The following is a 24,423-nucleotide window of genomic DNA, read 5'->3' on the forward strand; positions in this document are numbered from 1 at the left end:
CTGTGAAATTACTGGTGTGGCATCTGGTGGGGGGTTTGGTAAGTTTTGTTCTGAGGAGTTCATCAAGAGTTCAGAATGGAAGGAGATATTTGTATTATTACTGTCGCTTATGGTAAAAAGGCGTTTATATAGAGGAAGGCTTTGTAATACTTTCTAAAATCTGTCAGACTCTTCTTACCTGATTGGCCTCTGATCTGTTCCACAGACAGGAAGAGGGTAGTGATAGAAAAGAAAATATTATATATTTGATCCTTAGCCAGTAATATTCTCCTCTAGACCTTGCGCAGCGTTCCAGTTTCGTTTCATTGGGTCAGAAAGGTCTCATTGTTTGAAAATATTCCTGGGCTTCCTCTTATACAACTTCTTTGTTTCTGGCAGGTTTCAACATTTCTGGTTGAGACTTCTTTTACCATTAGCTAGACTTGCTGTGATGTGTTAATCTGTTGGCTGCCTATATTCATGTTCACGCATTAAACTAGTATTGTCGGTAAGACTAGGGAGTAGACAGTAGTAAATGATGATGTGTTTAGACAGGCAGTCAGTACAACTCAGAAAGTACTAACTCCCACACCTCCATAAAAAAAAAAAAATCTTCTAAATAGAAGAGCAACATCACCAACACAACAACTCAGAGCCAACTGAGTCTGATAGAAGTCCAAGGCAAAAATATTAGTCTACTGCAGAATAGATTGCAGTCTACCAAAAACTCCTAGCATGTGGTCAAGAACAGGCAATGCAGTGTTTCCATACTAGTACCTTTAAACCACAAAGAACTTGGAATGCTTTACAAACATGTTTGACAAGTTCAATATCTATCCATCTAAATATCTGTTTAGTCTGATTAGATCATGGATAATAAGATGGATATGCTTAGGAAGCACAGCCAGCTCTGGGGTGATATGATAGCAGCTGGCTTTTATAGAACACAGTAACACCATGGAAAGTGGAAAGGAGACCAGAGCAACACCTCTCTCTCATTTTAAATTATTGAAACAATGGGGGAGGGATTTTGGATATTTAGGATACCAGTCAAGATGTAGAATTGGTTCAGAACACTAAGGCTAAATCTGAAAAACACCATGAAAGGATGCTGTCCATTGGACTGTATCAGGGGTGGCCAACCTGTAGCATAGGTGGCATGAGCAGTAGGTGTGTGGCACATGGCAGATCTGGGAGGGGCCTGGCAACACAGTGATAGACAGGGAAAGAAGCAGAACAGGAGACTGGGCAGGGGAAAGGGTTCAGAGTGGCACTTGAGGAGGATGCAGGGTTAACTTGTGGCATGCCTGCCAATAAGGTTGGCCCCCACTGGACTCCATCATGGGAAGGACAAATATAAATTTCATACGAGTCTCCAGTGACAAAATAAAAGAGAACACACTAGTCCTTTTTGAATTCTTATTACTAATACTTTTGAGCCCAGATATAAACAGGCATTAGGTCTTAAGCAAAAAGCCCCTTTAGGATGAAACTGCAATAGTATAAACTTTTTCCACATTACACATTCTGCTTGGATAATCAGAAAATATTATGTTGGCCTGCTTATTAAATATATGCATTATTGACTTGATTCACTAGGGTTTCAGGCCAAGATTAGTTCTGATGAAAGAGACTATGCCAAAGCAAAGTCAATCTGTAATATAGAAATTCTAGTTTAAGCAACATGAGTTTTTTCATATGTATCTTTGTTTGTGGAGGGTCTATATTTCTGTAATATTTTGTTCCTCCTTGCCTACAGACTAGGAAGGAAGCACAATCTCAAAAATAACAAACATCATGTGGAAAACTAACTGAGTAAATAGGGACTGCAGCTTTTATGGGCTCTGCAGTTTTTCTGTCATGTAAAAAAGCCAAGTAAAAGGTGCATGCTGGCACTCTTCTGCTCTTTGCAGTGTCTCTGTTGTGCTCTATGTCAAAGGAATACCTTCAAAACAATAGCAAGGGGCTGTCAGTGCCTACTGCCACACTGAGAAAATAGTTACAGTACTGAAGAACATCAAGATCAATCTTGGAAAATTTGCAGGACAATATGCATTTGCCAATCGAGCATACTCCTAAGGCTGAGACATAACAGAGATTTAGCAAATTAACAATGCTGGATAATCCTAGACATTTCCTGAGAAATGATAGGTATTGTATTGCTTATCCCTCCCCAAGGCAAATCAAATGCCAGTTGCAACTGATTTATAGTATGGTGGATGAAGACATCAAAATAAAAATTAGGTTCAGAACATGGGGTTTCCACTTCTGTAGTGCTGTGTTTGTTCTTCCATCATAGATCCCATGAGATTTTCATTTTGAAATCAGATTATTTAAATTTGTGATCACTGCTAACGAAGGGAAACATTTCTTTGTTAACCTTAAAGTTGTATGGAAATAGAAATGTTATTTATAGTCTTTTTTTTTTTTCAAAGAGAAAAGTGGAAGGAGGGATAAAGCTATGATTAAGGTTGGATTCCCTAAAGGAATTTCACTCTCTGTATTGTCTCTAGAGCACAAGACAATGAGAGAAATTAAATACAGAAAAGATCAAGACTATATTGTTTAAAATGTGGCAACAGTCAAATAAACTGCTCTTATGAAACAGTCAAATAGGGTTTAATAACAGATGATAAGCCAGTCTGAGACTTTTAAAACTGCTTAGTGTAGGGATATAATTCTCTATAAAGTTCTATAGATAGAATAAAAATTATCCAATGATAGATACATTGGTTGAAGAATGTTGTAGACTTTTGGTTAAAGAACCCTGTTTAACTCCAACTCTGCAGTTTTTCATGTTTAAACTATTGGTGCAGTCACTGGGGCACTCCCTTGGGTGTGCAGTTATTCCTATGTGCAACAAATTGCAGGAGTCAGCCTTAATTTCTGTAGATTTCATTTGTCTTCATGCAGATATGGAAAAATAGCATCTTTTAGCTCTAAAGAGGAGTTCTTAGGATACATTCTGTGTATTTTGAATTATGTTTACTTACTTTGCAGGGGAGAGAACTTCTTTTGTATTGCTTAATAACATAAACATTAAAATATCCTATCATGTTTTATGCATTATCAAATGAAACTATCAGCTAATTTGCAGTGACAGAAATGTTATTACTATTTCTGATGTAATAGGAAGTGAACACAGTGATTTTTTTTTTTCTAGAGATTCTAGTTTTAGCTTGTAGTGCTGGCAGTTAGAAAAATAACCTTTTGATTTGTTAATAGAGCTAATTCAATGTGAAAACCATAGAGCAAGAATAAGTATGGAACAATGTAAAGTCATTTTTATCTAGTTGCTTCTTTGACTGTAACTGCTAAGACAAAACATGCAGAAAATTGCTTTCTTCCAAAATAGGTCTCTCTGACTACTGTTCATCAAAAGGAAGGGAAGCAGAACTAACCACACTCTTTGTTCATTTTCAGAAATGAACACAGGGTTGTATTTAAATCCAAACCAGAAGTCTTTCAGGCATGAGTGGTAATGACCACCATAAGCATTAAATTAAGAAAATGAACCCAAGGGCATTTTCTTTTGGAAGTTTTTTATGGGACTAGGTTTAATACATTCCATTTTAATTCCAGGAATTGTTAATATTAAAAAGTATTGAAGTCTATTTTTCAAGGTATCAGGATATTTTATCTTCTTTAGCGCATACAAAACAAAACATGTTTATATATGATAGTGATGTCTAATGCACTGGTTCCTAAACATCTATCTCAAAAGAACTGGCTGATTTAAATGGTGCTGACTTTTCTTGTTTTCAGTTGCTAAATCGCATTAGAACAAAATTTAAAAATACATCAGATCCTTTCCTAATATTACTTCCCTGTTGCATTAATAGCTGCAGTTGCCAAATGGATGGAATCAGGAAGAGGTAGATCAATCAACTCTCCTTTAAGAGTGATTTCATATAGTGAAAGCAGCTGATGGGTTTTGGCTTTAATAGTATTTAGGTACACACATACCTCTGAGGGTTTGATACTAAATTCAGATCTAGAATGAATTAATAATGTACTTGAATGTTCCCAAATCCAGCTGCAGCCAGCACAGTTTTTTAGCAATGTTTCCTTAACATCCATCATAAAAAAAAAAAAGAAGTTTGTTAGCAAAAAAAAAAAAAAAAAAAAAGATAATCTAGGCTGTCTGTGTATTTCAGTTGCAAATAAAATATTTGGGATAAAAATACTTCTTTATTGGGACTGTCACCTTTTCAGGAAATGGGCTGTATCTCGCCCTGTGCTACAGCACTGAGCATGATAGGCTTAATTTTGCTCAGGCCCATTGGCACTACAGGATTGGACTATTGCTATTTTCCCCCCATTTGATTAGCTGATGACATGCTATCACTGCTCTTTCCCAACCCTTTTTCTTCTTGGTTCACAGAGAATGTATGTGAACATGGTGACCATCCCAAGTCCTAAAATGCAGGTTGGCTTTTGCCAAAACAAAAGAAACCCAAAACATGCACATAGGTGCAGATCTAGGCGGGATAGGGCACTGGTGTACTTGCACCCTTCTTTGATACCAGCTGCACCCAAAGTTTAAAACCAAATGCTTGGCAGCAGCAGCATTTCTAGTTAGCGCTGAGGGAGTAATTTGTCATGGCTCTTGATGATCTACCCAATCCCTTCTATTTGTTTCATTTTACGGATGTCAGTGACTCCCTCTTCTTTTAATGGACTGGATGGATGTTTCACCAGTCAAGCCGGCCTTTCGTTTGCTGGCTGCTCCTATTTCACAGCTCTGCTTCTTGGTTTTCAGCTCATTCCAATGAAGTTGATGTTGGGATCTTGCTTCAGTGGAAATAACCCTCCATCAGCCCCAGCATATTTGGAAAGCTTCTAGAATAGGCGAATGATTGGTGGGGGTACGGGGGCATTGGTGATGCATAGGGGGTGTATGCGGGTGCATGTGCACCACCTGAGAAGCACCAGCTGCAAAACTGGAAGTGCTGCCGGAAAGTGCACTTCCTGTTTCACTGTTGGTGATTTTGGGCTCAGCAATTGGCTGTTGGGGGACCCTCCTCTCCCCGTCGGTGATCTGGTGCCCCCCCAGACTCGAGACACCAGTTGCCCATGCACAGGGGGGCACGTGCCCTCCCCCCCCCGCACAGGGGCATCTGTGCTGCTGACACCACTGCCAGCGTTTGTGGGTGCTTACCAGCCCCGTACCCATTCCCACTGCCGCCAGCTTTTGTGGGTGCCCCCCCCCCCCAGACTCAGGAGGCGCCAGTCACCCATGGCTTCTAGCAGCATCATTTCGACTGAAGCAAAACTAGGTGACAGGTGAGGATACATCTCGCCATCCGCAACCTGCCCCCACCTTCCCTAGATCCACTCACGGGCATGCATCAAATAAACGAATAAAAACCTCTGGGGTCTTGCTTTTTTTTTTTTTAATACTTTATTTTTAATAAGTCTTTCGTTGTTTAAAATACACAGCATGGAAAAAGTCCTACTTTCTTTTAACTTGTCCTTCTCACTACAGGCTTCTCAAGATCTGAGCAGGGACCTGGGCCCCCGCAGGGCTGTCTTAAGGGATGCTCCTTTCTTTCTTTTTTTTTCAGGGTTTTCTTTTTTTTTTTTTTTCCTCCCTTTCCAGGAGAGGATCTGCCCCAGGACCTACGGAGCCGGCGGCAGGACTCCAACCAGCGCCCCATACTACCCCTCGTTACGCTGACGCAGCCAGAAGCACAGCCTCCAAGCGCTCATACCGCTCCCATTTAACCCCTCCTCCTCCTCCCTCCCGAGTCTCGCGAGAACCGCGCCGGGCGGCGCCATGTCTGAGCCTGGCGAGAACGGCCCTTGCGCGCGGGCGGTGGCTTCTACCCGGGGCCCTGCGCATGGGCGCGGGGCGCAGTCTGGATCCCGGAAGTGCTTTACGGCTAACCGCCGCTCCCCTTGCCAGGAGCTGTTGTCCCCCGGAGACGGACCCCCGCCCCCTCCCCTCTCTCCCCCGCCCCTTCGGTACCCGCGCGCACAGGGGTTGACCCCACCCCCTTCCCCTCCCCCCCGCGCACCACGCAGGAGGAGTGGGGAGTCGCCCCCTCCCCCCCCGCCCCGCTGCCACCGGGGGCCGGGCTGGGCATGGTGCTGCCGCCGGAGCCGAGCCCCCCGCGCACGGTGAGGTGAGGGGGGGCAGGGCGGGGAAGACTTGCTGGAGGTTAGGGAGCGGCTGGCGAGGTGGCTCCGCGGGGCGTAGGAACCCCGTCACCCCCGCGTCAGGGGCAGCCCTAGAACGAGGTTCCCGCCCCCCCCCCCACACGCCTTGTTTCCGTGGGGTGGGGGCGGGGAGTAGAACGGGCGCTGCGAGTGTGTGTGGAGGGGGTTGTTTCTACACGTATGTGCTCGTGTGTGGGGGTGTGCATGCATGTGCTCCGGGGTCTGTGGGTGTGTACATGTATGTGCTTCCGGGTGTGGGGGGGGGTGTGTGCATACATATGTGCTCCTGTGTGGGGGTGTACATGCATGTGCTGTCCTGACTGGGTATGTATGGGTGTGTAAACACACATGCTCCTATATGGTTGTGGGTGTACATGTGTGTGCTTCCACGTGCACATATGTGTAGGTGTACACGCATGTGTGTGTGTGTGCGTACTTGTGCTTCCTTGTTCTGTGCCCTGCCTGGGGTAGCCTCATCTTGCCTCCCCTCCCCTGCCACCCTTTCCCCTCTTTTTAGAGAAGAGGCAGGTGTTCTGCCAGGGCCTCTGGTAGCATCTGTCCGGTCTTGCCTGTTTGGGGCTTGGCACTCGCCCCAGTGACTCTTCAGGCTTCTAGGTCCCAGTCACAACTAGCGCAGGCCTGGTCCTGGTGCTGGTTGGTTTGGGCAGGCCTTAAACCACAGAGGGACCGAGGACTTTTAAAAAATGCCTTGCCAATGCCAGCTGTATGGGAGCTGGGTTGAGTGGGTTTATTAGTAGTCCTAAAGAAAAGCAAGGGTGGGCAGGTCCTTGGGATGCTTAAGAAACAGCACTAAGCAAAATGTAGCTTTGGTTTCCTTTTCATTTGTTTGGGTTTTCCTATTTGTTTTTTTTAAGGTACATCTCTTTGCTGGTTAAATGTTTGGTACTTTCTGGTCTGGTTACAGGAGAATAACATGAGCAATGAAGGAAGTTCTCTTCCCAGTGAGACTAGGTATAATTCAAAGGCCATGCTTGGAAGTGGGGAAGGAATGGCGTTGTGACCTTTCAAACTATAAATATTTAGTTTGTTTACTGGTCCTGTTTCTGAGTTAGGATGTTGGTTGATAGCAGAAATTGGAAGACAGCTTCAGTGCCTTGTCTTCATATAAATGTTATAAGGCAGCGGTGTTCAGTCTCAGGTCAGCAGGGCTTTGTCACCAGCCAGGGTCTCTACAGAGCTGGAAATTTGACAGTAGGATAGTGGTGGCAGTTTTAATTACTGCTGCTTCCTTGCGAGTCAGATGATGTGGTCTGTGTAGTGGCTATATGGCCTGATCTGGTGCGTACAGTTGGGCCAGTGCACCAGTTTAGTCTGCAGGTGAATTTGGCATGTGGGGCTGGACTGGCGTGCCAGATCACACTCGTGGATGACCCTGTGCTAGATCAGGCACATGAACAGACCTTACCTGCAGGATCTGGCCTGTGGGCTGACACAGTGCTGCTTACCTGGACCACAGGGCTGGAAGTTTGAGCACTGCTGCTATAGCGTGTTTTGGCTCACACAAAATCACTTACTGAATTTTAATAGGAATAAAGAAAAAGAAGTGGGTTTAGAATTGAATCTGATCTTTAACTTTGTTTCTTTAAATCACCATACATACTAGTCTTTGTTTTAGGTGCAGCTAGGCCCCTTCGGCCGGATTGTGAACCTTAAATTTATTTTTTATCATGGTTTCATGTCAAAACTTAAAGAATCTACAAAATAACTCTGTACAGAGGTTATTATGGAGTTCCACGTTTACTTGTTTGTTTCTGGATCAAATGACCTTTTCCTTCTATCAGTCATCTGTAAATAGTCAAGTTGAGTTGGATGTTTCTTGTCCACAGTAAGGAGAAAAATTGACCACAGAGGAAAAATATGTGGTATTTTTCTAATAGTCACTTTTTAGTGGAGTTGCGCTACAATTGAACGTAGCATTTGATATTTCATAAGTGATTTATATGGCCTATTCACATTTTTAAAAGTTTGATTTGTTGTCACATGTATAAGCAGCTAAAATGTTTATAATCTTTTTGTGAAGTTGAAATTCAAAGATTAGAGTTTTCCTTGAGGTTTATGCTTTTGAAGTTTCTGGTCAAAGGATTTTTTTTTAGTTTATTTAATCAAATTAATCATCTGGGAAGAGAAGAATGGGGTTCATGGTCCTAGTACTTAGAAGTTCATATACAGGAGGAGTTAAGTTTTACCTCTCTCTTGTCTATGCAGTGTTGTTCTCTGAGTGTTAAGTTGGGTAGTAAATTTATGGTAGTGATTTTGTAGGCACAGTACACTCATATTCTGTCTGCGGTGCATTAGCAAGGGCAGATATCAGTTAAAGTCCTTGCTGCCTTGTCGTTAATGGTTTATTAGAAGAAAAATTGCTATTGCCATCTTAACTCTACAGTTAATTTACTCAACTGTATCTAGGACAGCCAGGTTTCAAGTGTTTGAACTATAGAGAACGCAACAGGTCGGCTGATAACCCAAGATGTATCCTGTGACTCTGGGTGGGCAAGTCAACTCAAATTACCAGCAAATTTGAGTTTTTGTGTGTGGACAGGGCTCGAGTTAGGGTAACAGTTCAGTTATACCTTGGCAAAAATAGACATTGCCAAACAAAGTGTGGATTGTGCATGGTGAGACGCATCCTACCAAAATCATTTTGCTTTATTGGGTGTAACACACTTTGCCTGATGTGGGACAATGGGCAATGGGTTTCCCTTGCCTGGGGGGATTCCCTGTGTTCCTTGCTGCCCCACACCTCCTTACTGGGACCTGTAGCTCACATGGAGGCATGGGTTAGCACAGGCCCCAGTGTAGTGGTGTTAAGTGGAATGGGTCCTGGGGAATCCCTGGTAAACTAAGACCCATGTCAACCCTTGTTTCTGCATGGAGGCATGGGTTGGTGTTAGTCCCAGCAGGCAGGCATGGGGCTGCATGCATAGTAGCATGGAGGTTCTTGTATGTTCCCAATTCAAGCCGATGACATATTAGATGTGAAGCAGGAACAGTTGAAGTTTTAATAGCCCATGTTTTGTGGGAAGTCACCTTTAGCTAAAAATGGCCTCTTCTGACTTTGGAACTTGAGATCCACAGAATAATTTTTAAAGTGCTTAGAAAGTAACTTGAGTTTGTTTCTTCAGGTGTTTCTCAAGTTAAAACATACAATAGTAATCTGAAAATCAAGTCTTTAAAATACCACATGGGTTTCTTCTCAGTGACTGTCATGTTAGCTCACTTTATAGTTAAATATTTTTCTTTACCAGAAACATTTTGGGAGCTGATGGTCAGGCTGGTTTATCTCCTGATTCTGCATTTCCATAGATAATAAAATTATGTGAGTCAGGTATTACCCTCAGTAACATCTCTGTTTAGCCAAAACTTCAGCAGAGTACCTAAAGTCCTGCAGAGGCTCATACACAGCATCATTGAAGTATGACTTTCACAAACTGTTTCTGGTCACATGGCTTAAATGTGAAATTAATTAATTAGCTTTACAAAGTAGAACGAAACTTGCAACATCTGTGCATCCAAGTTGGGTAATACTTTTAAGTTCTTATTCCTACAACTACAGTTCTGTAACAAAACCACTGTGTAATGCTATACATAAATAAATCATAGAATTTATTGTAGTTAGTTACGTTAGTTGAAATACAGAAATCCTGGTGAAAAATATGATGACGTTCCTAAATTGAGTCAATATGCCAAATTTAATAAAAACTTAGTAAGGTGTGGAATCCCCTTTTGTGGGATATTTTCTGATGTTCTAGTTAAATTTGTCAAATACTGCAATGAAGCATAAGTTACAAGTTGACTGTAATGCCTGTTGAGAGGCTTCACGTTAGTGCATCAGGTTGTCTGTTCTTTGAACTTCTGTTAGACTTTTTGTTGGGTAAGAACCAAAGTGTCAAACAAATATACAAAGCATTTTGTGATTTATGGTTTCATTTTCCTGTTCCCTGTTGGTGTATAGACTGGAACACGAAAGGAAAAGTAAATGGAGGGAAGAGTAAAGTTGCCTGGGACAGTGTAAACAAACTTGTTTTGGGTGTTACTTTTATTGGTTGGAAAAAAAAGACTTATTTTGTAAGCTGAAAGTGTCCCTCAATGACCTATGTAATGTATACTGAATGGAGGCTGCACTTTTTATAACCGTTGGTTTTTTTTGTGCTATTATGTCTATATAGGGAAGGATAGATGATGGTTCATTTCTCTCTGAAAATCGTTTGGAAAGAATAATTCAGAGAAGTTTGTTGAGACGGCATTTTTTTGTATGCAATTTCAAATATGTGAGGGCTTACACCCAACAGAAGGAAAAGGAGAGTCTCAAGGGTAAAAGTATTGAAGGTTGGGCCAGACATTACTCATATGTTAGTGCTGCCTCAAATTTCTTATGGAACAAACTTGTCAGATTCTGCTGAACCCCTGATTTGTGTAAAGCTATCCTTTGTAAGACCCACAGTGCTGAAGGTTTTAAAAACAATTGATAAATGTCCTGCATACTGTGTCCTACATTGGAAGAATTCTTATCTGACATGATTGTAGAAACTTCTGTAGTACAAAACATCCTCAAATGCCTTCTGTCTGTTTGTTCTGTGCAAAGGTAGATATCTTGTTTGTGGCCTCAGTGAAATTGTTGCTGATATTAGCCAGGACTTTGGGACTCTGATTTTATGAATAAATGAGTATACAAGGCATTTTGTTTTCAGATGGGATTGCCTTATTAGTCTATGAAACTGAAAGAAATATGAAGACATTAGTGGACATGTAGATATCCTAGGTGAGTGAGGAAAGACCTGGATGTGGTATGTAGCTCTGTGTTGAACATTGACTCCTTTATTTCTTGCCTTGGTTTTTCACTTATTCATTTTCCTTGATCTTGTTCCCTTTTCAAACACACACAAGGTCAAATAAATCTCATCATGTATCACCTTTAAGTATGAAAGTTTGTCATCCTGTGTCAGATATTTGAACTGTGTATGTTTCAAATTCAAAAAAGCATTTGAAAAAATTGTAGGATATGTCAAACAAAGGTTAATTGCTTGTTGATATAATTTACATTGGAGGCAGACTTTGCAAATTGTATGTCAAGTTTTACCAAATGAGTTGCTTAACAGGGTGTGTGAATATTTGCATTTTTCTTTGTGTCCTGTCTTACAGTGACTAGCTTAGCAGTATAACATGGAAATGATGAATTGTTTATCCCTTGAGATTATATATCAGCTTATTTTTTGTGAGTGTGAAGCAGTGCTGGGTTCTAAGCAAGATTTAATTTAATATTTTTCTCTTTTTTCCAATGCTGTTGCGTTTTTCTTAATACTTGCTTTGGACTAAAATTGTACTATTTGATCAAGCACTTTTAAGATTATATAAATCATTCATGTAGCTGTTGTCTAGGCTATGCATTTTTATTTTTACTTCTGATAAATTTTGAATATCTAAACAGGCCGGTAGTTGTCTTTAAAAATCAGTGATTCTTTTTTAACTGCTATTAAGTGGTTGAAATTGTTCTTCTGATCTGAAAAAAGCCAACACTTTCAGTTGTTGACTAAAACACATTATGTATTTGGAAACTTTTTTTTACATCTTTTGTACCAGTCCAGATGCAACCAGATCACATCCTCGTAGCAAGAATAATCAAGCCAACGCAACGTCAACACAACTGTAATAGTTATTGGTTGACTTCTGCAGTTTTCTGTCTGAAGACAGCATCCTATATAAATTTGAATTCAGCCTGTTTTCATTTTAAAATAACATCAGAGAGATTAACTCCTGACAGATTTGAGCCTATGGTAAAGTTTGCCTTAAGCTATCAAATAGAAAATTGTCACCTTTTTGAAGGTTTTAAGCAGTGGAGAATTTTGACCTTTGAGGGAATAACAAAGAAAGCTTAGATCCCAAAAGGCAGAGGGGTGCAAGTAATTTTGAAGTAGTAGTCATAGTAGCTTAGGTACAGAATGGATCCCGTGTAAATGGGTATGAGAGAGTTTAGAACTTTCTGTGTATATCTTTTTCAAGATATCGTTGAATTTGGTGTCTCCACATTATCATTGTCTAATTTGATGATAGAAAAAGATGGTTATCTCACTACTGGACTGTTTAAATTGTATACCTCAGCAAACCCATTTCTGTACACACGTACATATTTCTTTATCTCCTTGCTTCTGTGGAAAAGTAACTTATTTATCTGATTTTACCTAAGATTAAAAAAAAAAATTAATAGCTGATTAAGAACAGATCTTGAACTAGAACAGTGGGTTTTTTTGTCAAATTGTTTATTGCATTCAGCAAGCTATATTTGTTTTTTTTAAAGAAAACATGCCATTAGGTATGTTGGTTGTAGTTGTGTTGGTTTAAAGACATAAACAGACAAGGTTCTTTGGATAAATGTGATTATCTTTTATTAGACCAACTAAATAGTTGGAAAAATTAGTCTTTGCAGCTTTCAGGTACAAACACCCTTCTTCAGGCCCAGGGAGAGTTTGTTGTTGCTTTGTGTGCTCTCTTGGGTGGACTGGAAGTCAGTATGCACACTGGCTTCCATTCCACCTAAGAGAGCACACAAAGAAACATTAAACTCTCCCTACCTGAAAGCTTGCAACTAACAATTTTTCCAACTATTTAGTTGGTCTAATAAAAATGTATCCAAAGAACCTTGTCTGCCTAAGCTGCTAGGTATGTACTTAAAACATTTACACTTAATTTGGGAATGGAACAATTTCAACATGATTAGGTTACACAGAGTAGCATTTATTTATGGACCAGATCATTTCTAGTCTTTTCTTCATTTCTTGTGGCAAAAATATGCGGAAACTTTGCTGAGGCAAATTTAGCATTAACCAAACATTTCAGTTCTACAGATCACAAGTTTGACGTAAAGGTTCATAGCAGCGTTAATATTTTACGTTCTAAAAGTTTGCGCCTTTAAACTTCAGCTTTCCTTGGTTGCCTTTAAAAGGGGTAACCAACTTGAAAATTCCCTTTCTATCAGAAAAATGCATACCTATTTGTGGTGATGATAACATCTCAGATGATTTAAATCAGCTGACAGAAGGTCCTATTTTTTTGTTTAGCTTATGTATTGGGCATTTCTTTGATCTTCAACAAATGGTAAGAGTTGTGCTTGTGTGAGCTTGCATGCATTGCAATAGTCAAATTGGTGAATTCTCAGTTTGGACTTGGTATGTCTCATTTTCCCAGGGCCCTACATAGGATAAGGAAGCATTTTTGTGTTTTCAGCCTTTTCCACATCTTAGAGGCAAATGGTCATGGCATAGAAAACCTGGAAGCTCCAGATCTTTGCATAGGGCTGGGAAGCAGTGGTAGTTGGGAGAGCTAACAGGTACTGTTTGCTAATCTGAGATCTTGAGGAAGTACTGAGAAGGAGTTTTAAAAAGTCGACGCTAACGTTGCTGCTTTTAAGCAGGTAAGTTGCCAGAAGAAGGTACGAAGGGGATGGAAGTGGTAGGTAGAGAGGTCGGCTTGAGCATATTTTGCGCTGTGCTTGAACCTGGCCAATTTACTTTTCTAAAGCCGCTTAAAAATAAAGTAGCAACTGAGCAGAAAACTTGTTTGTATGGTGTTTGCTGTCCTGTAAATCCCCAGGTGAGTTGTACAGAAGCTCCTGTTGCTAATATCAATGGAGAGCTTGTTTGAGGATATGCAGGTTAATTCGTAGCAGGATAGATAAGTCGGATGCTTTGGATGTCCATTTGCTTGATTTGCTTTGCTTTTAGATTAGCCTGAACATTTGTTAGGCCAGGTGTTAAATCTGCTTGCAGTGCTCTATCATGAGAGTTGTTATTAAGGCAAAAATTGTATTGTTCAAGTACTTTGTGTGTATCCCACTGCAGGAGAGGGCATATCTGTGTGTATGTGTATATATGTATCTATATGTAGTGTGTGTGTGTGTGCATACACCTCACCTACTCAAGCTTTTGAATAGTTGTGTCTGCATGATTCTTTCAGCTTCTGCCAGTATAAAAGGAAGATTTGAGAGATACAGATAGCCATATAGGGGCCACAGCAGCCCTTTAGGCAGCAACAGATAAATCTGATCTAGGGCTATGGTGTTTCACTTTGCTAGGAAGGTTCAGATGAACATTGATGATCCAGTGTTCAAGTGGACTGACTTGGTGCTATAAGTCAGGGGTAGTCAACCAGAGGTATGCGTCCGGCCACCTGGGGGTACAGTCATCGAAAAAGTTTGAAAACACCTACTATAAGTGATGAAACGCTACATTTTTTAAGGATTTCAGGGATATATAAGATTCTTGGGTATTTCCAGCTCAGCCAAACAATGGATGCTATTTAGGTACACCTTACATAGAACTAGTAGATTTCATCCTACTTCAGCCTGCATGCTTGCCCAAGAAGTGACTGTTATTTCAGAAGGTGTTTTTCTCTGTCCTTATCTTGCATCATTCTCCAGTCCAGATGCAGCAGGTATGACATAAAATTAGGGTGACACACCAAAACAAGCGCACAGAAACTGGTTTTCAGGGCAACATAGTTTTCATTCCATAGGACTTTGGCTGGAAAATGGTTGCTGAACATCACTGCTCTCATTAATTTTCTTTCTTGACCCCCTGTCACTCCTTGCCTCTCCAGGGCCACTTTATTTTGTATAGGGAGCACAGTAATTTGGGCTTCAGGGGAAAGCTTGAAATTGAATGTTTCCCCCAAAGCCCTGGAAAACTGTGATTTGGTTAGAAATGGCCTGAAACTGTGTGGCAGGGAGAGAGGGTGGAGAAAAAAGTTTAAAAGAAAAACAGAAAACTTAATTGTAAGTACAGAAAAGAAAGACGGCAGAGCCCCAGAAACCCCACGTGTTTCCAGGGGCAGCCTAGAACAGGTTGAGCCCCAATCAGATTGTTCAGTTTCCCATTTTGGTGGAGAGTTTATAAGCCCTGCCCAGAACGGATCAGGTAAGTACCCCCTGCCCCAGTGACCCCAGGCATAGACATGCCAGGTGTGGGGCATAGGGTGCTCCCGCCGCAGGGGCTTGCCCTTGTGTGGGGCGGCTCTCTTGAGCCTTGCTTTGCTTTGCTGCTGCACAGGAGTGGAGAGGAATTTCCCCTTCCCCTTCTCTGTTCTGCCCCACTGTGCAGAGCCCAGGAGATGGGTGTCAGATGGGGAAAGCCCCTGCAGTAGGGGGACCATGTACCCTATGCCCAGCTTTGGGAGTAAGCACCTGGCATGGGTCTCCTGAGCCCCACTCTTCCCTGCCATACAGAGAAGGCAAGGGGGGAATTTCCCTCCTCTCCCATGCAGCAGCAGAGCAAAGGAGGGCTCAGGAGACCCTGTGCCAGGCCAAGGGAAGTCCCTGCCCCACACCCAGCTGTAGGGCCAGGCACCTGGCAGGGGGTGCCTGGCCCTCCCCTCCCCTCCCCTCCTCTGTCCCAGCCTCATGCCGCTCACTCCACATCCAGCCAGCTAAGCAAAGCCTTGGCTGGAATGATATAGTTGGGGCTGATCCTGCTTTGAAGCAGGGGATTGAACTAGTTGACCTCCTGAGGTCCCTGCAACCCTAAATGTCTATGATTCTATTTCAGCATTTTGCACAGTACAAGCTGAAAAGATGATCAAGAGCAGTGTGAAGATGCCCTGTGTAGCAAAGAAAATTTCTTCTACAGATCGAGTGAAGCAGTTTCCTGCAGGCACTCTTCATACAGACAGTGACAAGCTCTTCTGCTCCTCATGTAATGTGACTCCTGATCTGATGAGAAAAGCAGTATTGATTGCTATTTAGAATCCGAAGTACAACCTGAAAAACACCTGAAATTGGTTCCTGTGAGCCTGCAGGGAGCATACTTTTCTCCCTGCCAGACCCAGAATTACAGTGGTCCTAATTATGTGAGCCTTTTTCTTAAGGTGGTGTCATTGCTTCTACTTGGATACTTGATCATTACAGATGAGAAAAAGGATCTTCATTGTATCCCCTTCTTGAACAGACTGAACAGGTACACATACCACTTCAGATTCAGGATAATATTTTCCTCCATTCTGTCTATAAGCTTTTGACTGGTTTGCTTGCTTGTAGGATGCTTATCGCTATATTGCCATCTACCCAGTCCTCAGCAAGTACATCAGATTTACAATGGGGCTAACTTACTACTAGTACCAAGTGCTTCCTATTTGATTTTCTGCTGCAGTGAGCCTCTCTAGTAAATGTTTTGCCTTTGTAGTGACATGCAAAATGTATTCATGTTTTGGTTAACTTCTTACTAAAGTAGGTATGTGGGTTGATGCTGCTTCCTCCTCATTCCCAATGCAACAGAAATGATCAAACTACGGAGATTGTGCTGTTTATGCAAGGGTATGCACTTAGTCAGGAACTGGCAGTGAACTAACAGATGTTAGTGAAGCAGTCTAACACCACGTTCTGCCTTTTGGAGAATATGGTAGTGTATGTATGCCATCCATACAATGCACAGTGCTTCAGTTTCTACTTTAAGAGTTTATCTAGTTCCTTCTGGTATTTTGCCATAGGGTCCTCTGTCAGGAGTTTGTAAAACTCTGTGTTGCAAAGTTGTGTCTCAGCTTCCTGCAGTTATGTGGTTTTGTCCATGCCAGTAGTGGTATTGCCTTTATTAGCCTGTTCTATGAAGTATCAGTGTTGATCTTAAGGCTGAGCATAGCTCTGTTTTTCAGGACTGAGGTTGTAATGTAAGCTGTTTTTTTGACAATCTCAGAGTGGGCACAGAGGCGGAAATGGTTTATGTACAGGTTCAGAGCGGAGCTGTGGCTCTTTGGTGGAGCTCAGGGTCTGTTCTCCTTGTCCTGTGTATGGTTTAGGCCTGTGGTGGCTCCTTGTCATAGAAATATTCCATTCATCTTGGGTGGCAGAAAAATCACCAGTAGGGTACACTTACCTACTGCTGTCCCAAATGAAGCTTCAGATCTTGTAGTCAGTGTTTTGCAGAAATAAGGGGCTTGCTCCAAGTACCAGCTTTGCTGAGACCAGCTAAAGTTGGGGCCTGAATTCTGTAAGAGTGAGTTTCAGTGGACAGCTGGGAAGGTAGCATTATTATCTACTTAGTGTGATGAATGGCTTGGTCTATAGGAGTTACCTCCTAACCTCAAAAAGGAGCACGGGGAGAATCTGAAAAAACAAGTCCTACCTAAGTAGCAGTATAGAAAATAGGTCCAGTTTTTTGTGCAGAATGGGGCTTTGAGAAAAATAGGAGAAGCTGACTGGCAAGTTGAAATAAGACAGTGCATTGAAGATGAATTTTGCATACTGTTTTAGCAACAAACTTCAGCATGAACACTTGAAACTTACTTTCCTGTCTAAAGTGATGTCTAAGTAAAGAATATTTTACAAATAAAATTAGTATTTTGTTCACTATTTTAGTTTAATATTTGGAGCCTTCTACAAGGGAGTCAAAAGACATCAGAAGGATGATCCCTGTGTGTAAGAATGAATGAACGCTGATCTGACAGCTGTACCAGAAAGACAGACAAGCCTGTAGCGCAGAGGTTTTCAACCTTTTTTGGTTGGTATATCCCCGGTGGCCGGTCAAGAAGCGAGGAGTCCCCTGGCGGCCGGTTGACAAGTGGCATTGGTCTCCTGGCGGATGATTGATGAGCAGGGGGTCCCCTGCGCATCAGTAGTGGCAAAACATGGAGTACATGACAGCGTGCGGTGGCAGAAGCACCGGTAAAAACAAGAGCGCCGGTGGTGTGCAGCAGCACAAGCAGCGCAGAGTGTTGGTGGCCCTGCCCCCTTCTTCTCCCTGATGCTGCCATGTACCCGCTGGGGCCTTCCCAAGTATGCATACATCTGGTTAACAACCCCTTCTGTAGTGGAACAATTTAACCTCCTTGGACATGCCATTGCTGACCTTCGAGTGATTGTTCTTGGACGACAAAACTTTAAAAATGGACGTATGGAACAAAAATCATCTACAGACTGGATTGTGTTAAGTATGATATAAACTAGGGGTGCTTAACTCCTGGCCCACAGAGCCATGGCAGCTGAATCCCCACAGGTCGGGCAGTTTGGTGGCAGGGGAACAGTGGCAATACTACCACCTTCCCCTGCTGCCAAATTCCCAGGCCCTTGGCAGCAGATCAGAGTTGGGGCATGCCCCCTACCCACCACAACCAGATTTGAGTCAAACCTTGCACTCCCTTCACCCCCCACCCCAGTGGGGAGAACTATTGTAGCCATGATAGGCAAGGAAATGTATGAGATGAGGATTTCTTTGGTGATACCTTTAGTGGGTATAGTGGGAGAGATGTTGAGCATAGAGCATTGCATTTTGTGCCTGAAAGCTTGTCCAGTAACTCTCCCAACAAAGCAGGCTGTCCAGTAAAAATATTACAAAAACACCTTTGTCTCGTTCAGAAATCTAAACTGGTGTGGACTTCCTTCAGGTTCCTATGAGGATTGCCGTCTGTTTCCTCAAAAGTTACAGAGATGGAAGGGCCAAGAAGTGAAAATGGGCCATTGGTGGGAAAGAAACAAGAGAAATTGCAGTCCAGGAAAAAAATTCTTCTAGCTATTTTTCCCCCTCATTTCTGTTAAAAAGAAAATGAATGCTTTATTTGAATAAGTCCTCTGTTTTATTCTCTAAAACATTCTAAGTTCTTTTCTCTTTTTTTAATATCTTGTTTTCCTCCTGCTAAATGTTTTTGGAGAAATGCCCTGGAGGCAAGGTTTTTTGTTTTTGTTTTTAAAGTCCTGTGAAGTGTCAGAGAAAAGCAGCTAGCAAGGGGTTTGTTTGTTTATAGTTTTATACAGTGTGTCTGAGAGTCAGGAAAAAGCTGTGACACAAATTGTGAAATCTGTGGTTTTATTCTCAATAGTACAGAAGTGTATTACAGTGAAAAGTGGGCTTTTTTTAATGTGGCTATGATAAATCTGTGTTTTTGGGTTACTTTAAATACATTTGCTTGAGGTTCATCTTTGTCATAATGTAAGTCTTCAGTTCATTTGAAGAACTGAGGCGACTCCTAGAATTTAGCCATAGTCAATAGTAGTTCTTACTATCAGTATTTGGAGGTAGGTTTGATATGTTGACTTGTGAGCCAGAATTTTTTTTTTAAACCACCATGGTTTGTCTTATTGGCAGTAGTAGAAATGCTTATGAATGTTGCTGCATGCTTGTATAAGCTGTACTCATTTTTAAATGAAGCTGTTTGTGATACCAGCTACTTGGTCTGTTCAGAATATAAAAACGTGCATGTGTAAGGTGAGAGTATTTGGGCCTGCTAAGACTATTCTTTTCCTAAGTGTTTCTGTATTGTACACTGTTCATATAGCTGTCTATTTAGGGTAGATCAGTACTTTGGATCCATTGCTGTAAGTAGCATATCAAACCCAACCTTGTATAGCAAAGTGTTTCTACTGAGGAGCTCTACTGCAGAGGTATCATGTGGTAGTGTTAAATAATCATTCATAGTGATTAGTTTTAATTAGTTAATAATTAATTTTATTAAATTAATAATGAAGTACACCAACAAAGAAAGTAGTCTGGACAATTTTACTTGTCACTTATTTAGATAGCTTTTTGGCAAGGTGCATAAATTCATTATCTGGTATTGTTTGTAGCAGGGGTGTCAGTCACTCTGGCCCTTGATCTAGATCAACATTGTGGGGCTCTTTGTGGGCTGGATCTGGACTGTGGCAGTGCAGCTCCAGTGTGACTCAATGCCCCAGCTTTCAGTGATGGCATAGATCCTGATTTTCTCTGTTTACAAATCTCAAATTCTCTGATTTAAAAAAAAATCCCAAATTCTCTGATTAAAACCCCAAAAATCTGCATTTTTCTGCAATTAAAATGAAATGCAGAGAGAGAGATCAGTTGAGCACAATGTTTTGTTGATATATTTACCATTTCAATGCAGTTTGGAAGTTTACCAGTGCCTCAATCATTGTATTATAATAAATTCTGAATACCTGTGTATTTTGGCATTTGATTTTAGTTTTTTATAATGGAAAATCAGAGCTCCCTCTACCTCCTTCACTTACCAGGATGCAGGTCCTGCTGCAGCTGTCCCCGCCACTTATTTGTAGTTCTGAGTGGCCAATATATGCCGGTGACCTGCCATTGCTGTTGCCTTTATCGTTGTCCCTCGCTCCCAAGCCACAGCTCCCTGGTCCTGCCAGTGCCCCTCACTCATAACCCACAGCCCCCCAGCTCTGCCAGTGCCCTCCCTCCTGACCCACTGTGCCCTATCCCCAGGCATCAGTCCCCCAGTGTGTGGAGGAGGGGGAGTATGGGCACAGAGGTGGGAGGCCATGTGTGTCCCCAAGGTCTCTGTTCCCATAGCAGGGTGTGGGGCTGCAGCCAGATGGGATCAGCTCTAGGCGGGAGCTGTCTCTGAAGCCCAGCACATCATACCCAGCTTGGGAGGGAGCACCGTGCTGCCATGGCTGCCAGGATGAGGTGCGATGGTGGCAGCAGCGTGGTGTTGTGCCCCCTGGTGTGGGCAGGGGGTGCCTTCAGAGGAGAAAATTCACGTTTTTCTGCAGCAAATAGAGAACCTGGATCCCTGATTTGATGAGTCCTACCCCTGAAGTCCCAGCCAGATGACACAGCTCCACAGGCTGAATCAGGCCCATCAGCCAAATGTTTGACACCCCTGTTCCACAATGTTAATTGCAGAGCACCTCTCTATTAAATATTTACTGGTTTGTAATATTCAGTAAGAACTCTGAAGACAGCTTTTGCAGCATATTGTTGAAACAAGTGTTCCCACATTTTTTGCTAGTATTTCACTGAGATAAATTTCTGTGCATTTTGATGTAATTTTAAAAAGGAAAATTGATAAAGAGAAACGTAAGAAGAAATATTGTGTCTTACTAAACTGTCAAATCGTAAAATGGGAAAAAATTAATCCTAGGTTGGTGGCATGTATTTGATTCTCAGTTTTAGTAAATAATTTACTACTAAATAGTGCTGTTGATTTAAAAAAAAAAATCACTGTGTGTAACTAAGTTTTCCAGTGATACTTTAATTATCAGAAAAGTTAATTTATTTGTTGTAATGAGATGATAATTTGTATATTAATGTTTTAATTACACTGAATGCAGGTTGTATTAACACTGACCATGTTAAAACACTAATATGTAGCAGTGCTGTTTAACACGACTCCGTTTTTTGCAGTAATTACAGAATTATGCAATGCAATTGTCCTTGCTTCAGTTATTTCCTTTCATTCTGGAAAAGGGGTGAGCTTGTGTTTTAGCGCCTGCTTCCAGGGTTTCTATTTTGTCTACCGATTGTCTAATGTAAAATGCATTAAATAATTCATGAAATAGGGACTGGTACCTCACCACCCTTCTCTTCAGGGCTTCCCTTACCACTGGGCTTTTTGTTATGCTACCTCTTGCTTGTTCTTCTGGCTTCTTAGTTCTTGCATTGCCATCTGTACAGTGGTCCAGATTCAACTGGCATGGTTTATAAGCCTCATCGTTAGGACACAGTCTTGGGGAGTGGAAGATGTAGTGTCCTCTTTAGGCTGAGGAAGGCATAGAGCCACGTCTCCAACTTCTAAACTAGTGCTGTGACCACTAGTAGTTTACTAGTTGTTACAGTAACCTCATGTGCTGTAACCTCTTGGCAAAGTGGGAGCATTCAGTGAATATGGACAAATGTAGGTACTGGGGAGCTGCTGCTGTTTTTTATCTACTTAGCGACTCTAAACTAGGTTGCTATAGCATCTTAAGATGCCATGAAATCCTTTTAAGGGTGCTACTCAATATTAGGACTTAGACACTGTTTATAATGTAAACCCAGAGATTTCAAATAGGAATCCACAGTGTCAGAAAATAGTCCAAACTGTTGTCATGTCCTGAGTTATTTAGAACGGAAGAATTGCCCTACTGTTTTTTTTATAGTAAAAAACGAGTGAAATCTAAGAGCTGGCATTTTCTCAGGGGTTCCTTGAGTCTAAAATGGCTGAGATCTAAGTCACATTTGTGGTATCCCATAGTGATACAGGTTAGCTTGATTGCCCCAGCCTCAGACACTGAAGAAAATAAGGCTAAAGTGCGAGTGGGTTTGCCAGACTTGTATTGATGCAGAATCATGCAGAGTTGCATCCTTATAGCTTCTGTTGCTATCTTTTGATAGCCATATAGTTGTTACATCTGTCTATAACCATTCCTTGCCTGGGTTTTCTTTTGTGCTCCCCTCCTCCCTTCTGTGAGTAAAACTGACCATTGGTGCTGTGCTTCCTACTGAATTCAATGCAGTTGGTGTTCAGTAGGCATGCACAGAGGCATGTAATGGACTGAGGCACCTCTCCAGCTTTGATCTGGGTTCCAGATGAAATTAACCCGAGTTAGGTGCCTACCTGTTTGAACTGGCTTATTGCTGAGCATGCTCAGAAGCTGAAGTTTACATGCCGTAGGGATCTTTTCATGCCAAATGGAGGTACCTAATGAATTTGTGCGCCCAAGTGGTTTTGCAGCGGCTGGAGTGGAATTCATCTGAATCACTTTTTGTGATGTAGGCACTTAAGTAGAATTTAAGTCATGTTTAGGTATATAATTGACCGATTTGGATCTGTCCCCAGCATTTCTGCACAATCAAAATGCAGGATTATAACCTAACTTGGTATTTTTCTCTTTACATTTCTGGTATGCTGGAGGAATGTATCTTTAAATTATTAAAATTTGAAGTAGTTTTCTTGAGTAATGAGCAATGTCAAAATGTTTAAAGTAATTTGAAGTTGTATATGAAAAGTTAACTTGGAAGTAAAATATAATCATTTACATGACAGTAGAGGGCAGGTGGGCCCCTGAGCCTACAAGTTTTTGTGCATCATTGTTAATTTCTCATGAGATTCAATCTAGATAAATCCCAGGAGCCTCTTGGTGCAGGGTGATATTCTGCATCAGAGCCATACATTGCAGGTCCTAGCATTGAGGATGTATTAGTTGTGACTCATGTATGAGACTCCTTTAGCAACTTCTCCTTTTTACCTGTCTCACTGCAGTAGTTGGAAAACCCTTTTCACTTAAAGTAATAACATACAAGGGATAGATGTAGCTAGCATTGCACCCAGTTGCCATTAGCATCTTGGCCTGAATGACTAGATATCTGTATACAGTTGAGTAAATTGAAAGGTGTCGTTGGTCTTTAATGCGAGTCTGGAGCAAGGTTCAAATAGGCACTTCTGGAGCTATAGCAAGAACCCTTCTAATTGCTTTTCTACTGCATTGTTTGATTATTTTGTGTAATGTGTAACTTGTTAAATTCTGTACATTCTGCAATTCTAAATAACTCAAGAGCTGAGAACAACTCATTTGAATGGTGCGGGGGGTGGCTGACTCCCACTGCTACATGCACCCTGGGAGGGCATGGGGGCGCATGTGCCTCCAGATTGGCACATGGGGCAAGGGCAGGCTGCTGCTGTGGACTGGGGCCAGGGCTGCTCTGGACTCTTCCTGATGGGGGATTGGGCTGCGCTGTGCTTGGGGCAGATGGCGGCAGCTCTGGGAGGGAGCTACAGATAATTTTGGGGTGGCTGCAACCCTCCTGTAGGCTCCCTCCTAACGCTTCCCCCGACCCCAGCCCGCAGCGGCAGCCCGCTCTTGCCCCGTGTGCACATCCGGGGGCACCCCCCCAACCCCCCCAGATGAGCCGCTTGTGGCCCTGTCCCGTGCCCCACTCCACCCCAGCTGGGCAGTGCCTACCCCTGCCCCACTCCCTCCCTTACTGCAGGGGCCTCGATTTGTCCCCCCCACCCTCCTTCCCTTCTCCCACCCCTTCCCCCATAACAGATTTACCAGCTGGTTGCTGCTCTCCACGCTGTGGGGCTGTATGTTGGCTATCGGATCGGTATCAGCCGATATGGCTCGTTAAAAATTGGCCATCGGTATTAGCCCAAAAAATCTCTATCGCTGCACCCCTAAAGGTTATGTGAATATATTGTCACAAATAGTATATCATTAGAAGTAATAATTCCTATTCCGTGATGATATCTTTGCGCTTTAATGCATCTCAAATTAAAACTATTGTTTTATTGGTTTATTTTTTATAAAAAGCATTTTCACAAAAAAAATAAAGACTATAATTGAATCAAAGAAATCTGATTTAAATAAAAAATCCGATTTTTATTTAAAAAATAATAGATTTTTATCCATCCTGACTCCTTTTTAGGTCTTTAAAGATCTAGCATTGGTTGGGAAGAAAACAAGTGCCCAACAGATCTCCAAAACATATTTTCATATTTTTACAGCAGTATTAAGAGAGATCTAAAATAAACCTGTAGTAGATGGTGTCCCTTCAGGTTTCAGAAAAGGCTAGTTCAAGAGCCTGGGTT

The 24,423-nt window shown here is 41.9% G+C and overlaps 1 protein-coding gene across 5 annotated transcripts in view; it reads left to right on the plus strand.

The window, feature by feature from the left end:
• Nucleotides 1-24,423, plus strand: part of TAB3 (TGF-beta activated kinase 1 (MAP3K7) binding protein 3) — a 135,936-nt gene that overhangs the window by 41,234 nt on the left and 70,279 nt on the right. For 2 of the 5 annotated variants that reach the window (XM_019486287.2, XM_019486289.2), the window contains exon 1: nt 5,885-6,102. The exons of 1 other annotated variant lie outside the window; for it this stretch is intronic. The gene's annotated coding sequence lies outside the window, so the exon portion shown is untranslated. Of the gene's footprint in view, nt 1-5,884; nt 6,108-24,423 lie in introns of those variants that run through there. 2 more of the 5 variants (XM_019486285.2, XM_006258767.4) reach the window with 2 other exon arrangements.

The sequence above is a fragment of the Alligator mississippiensis genome, chromosome 1 (assembly GCF_030867095.1).
Source record: "Alligator mississippiensis isolate rAllMis1 chromosome 1, rAllMis1, whole genome shotgun sequence".
In the NCBI taxonomy this organism is placed as follows: domain Eukaryota; kingdom Metazoa; phylum Chordata; order Crocodylia; family Alligatoridae; genus Alligator; species Alligator mississippiensis.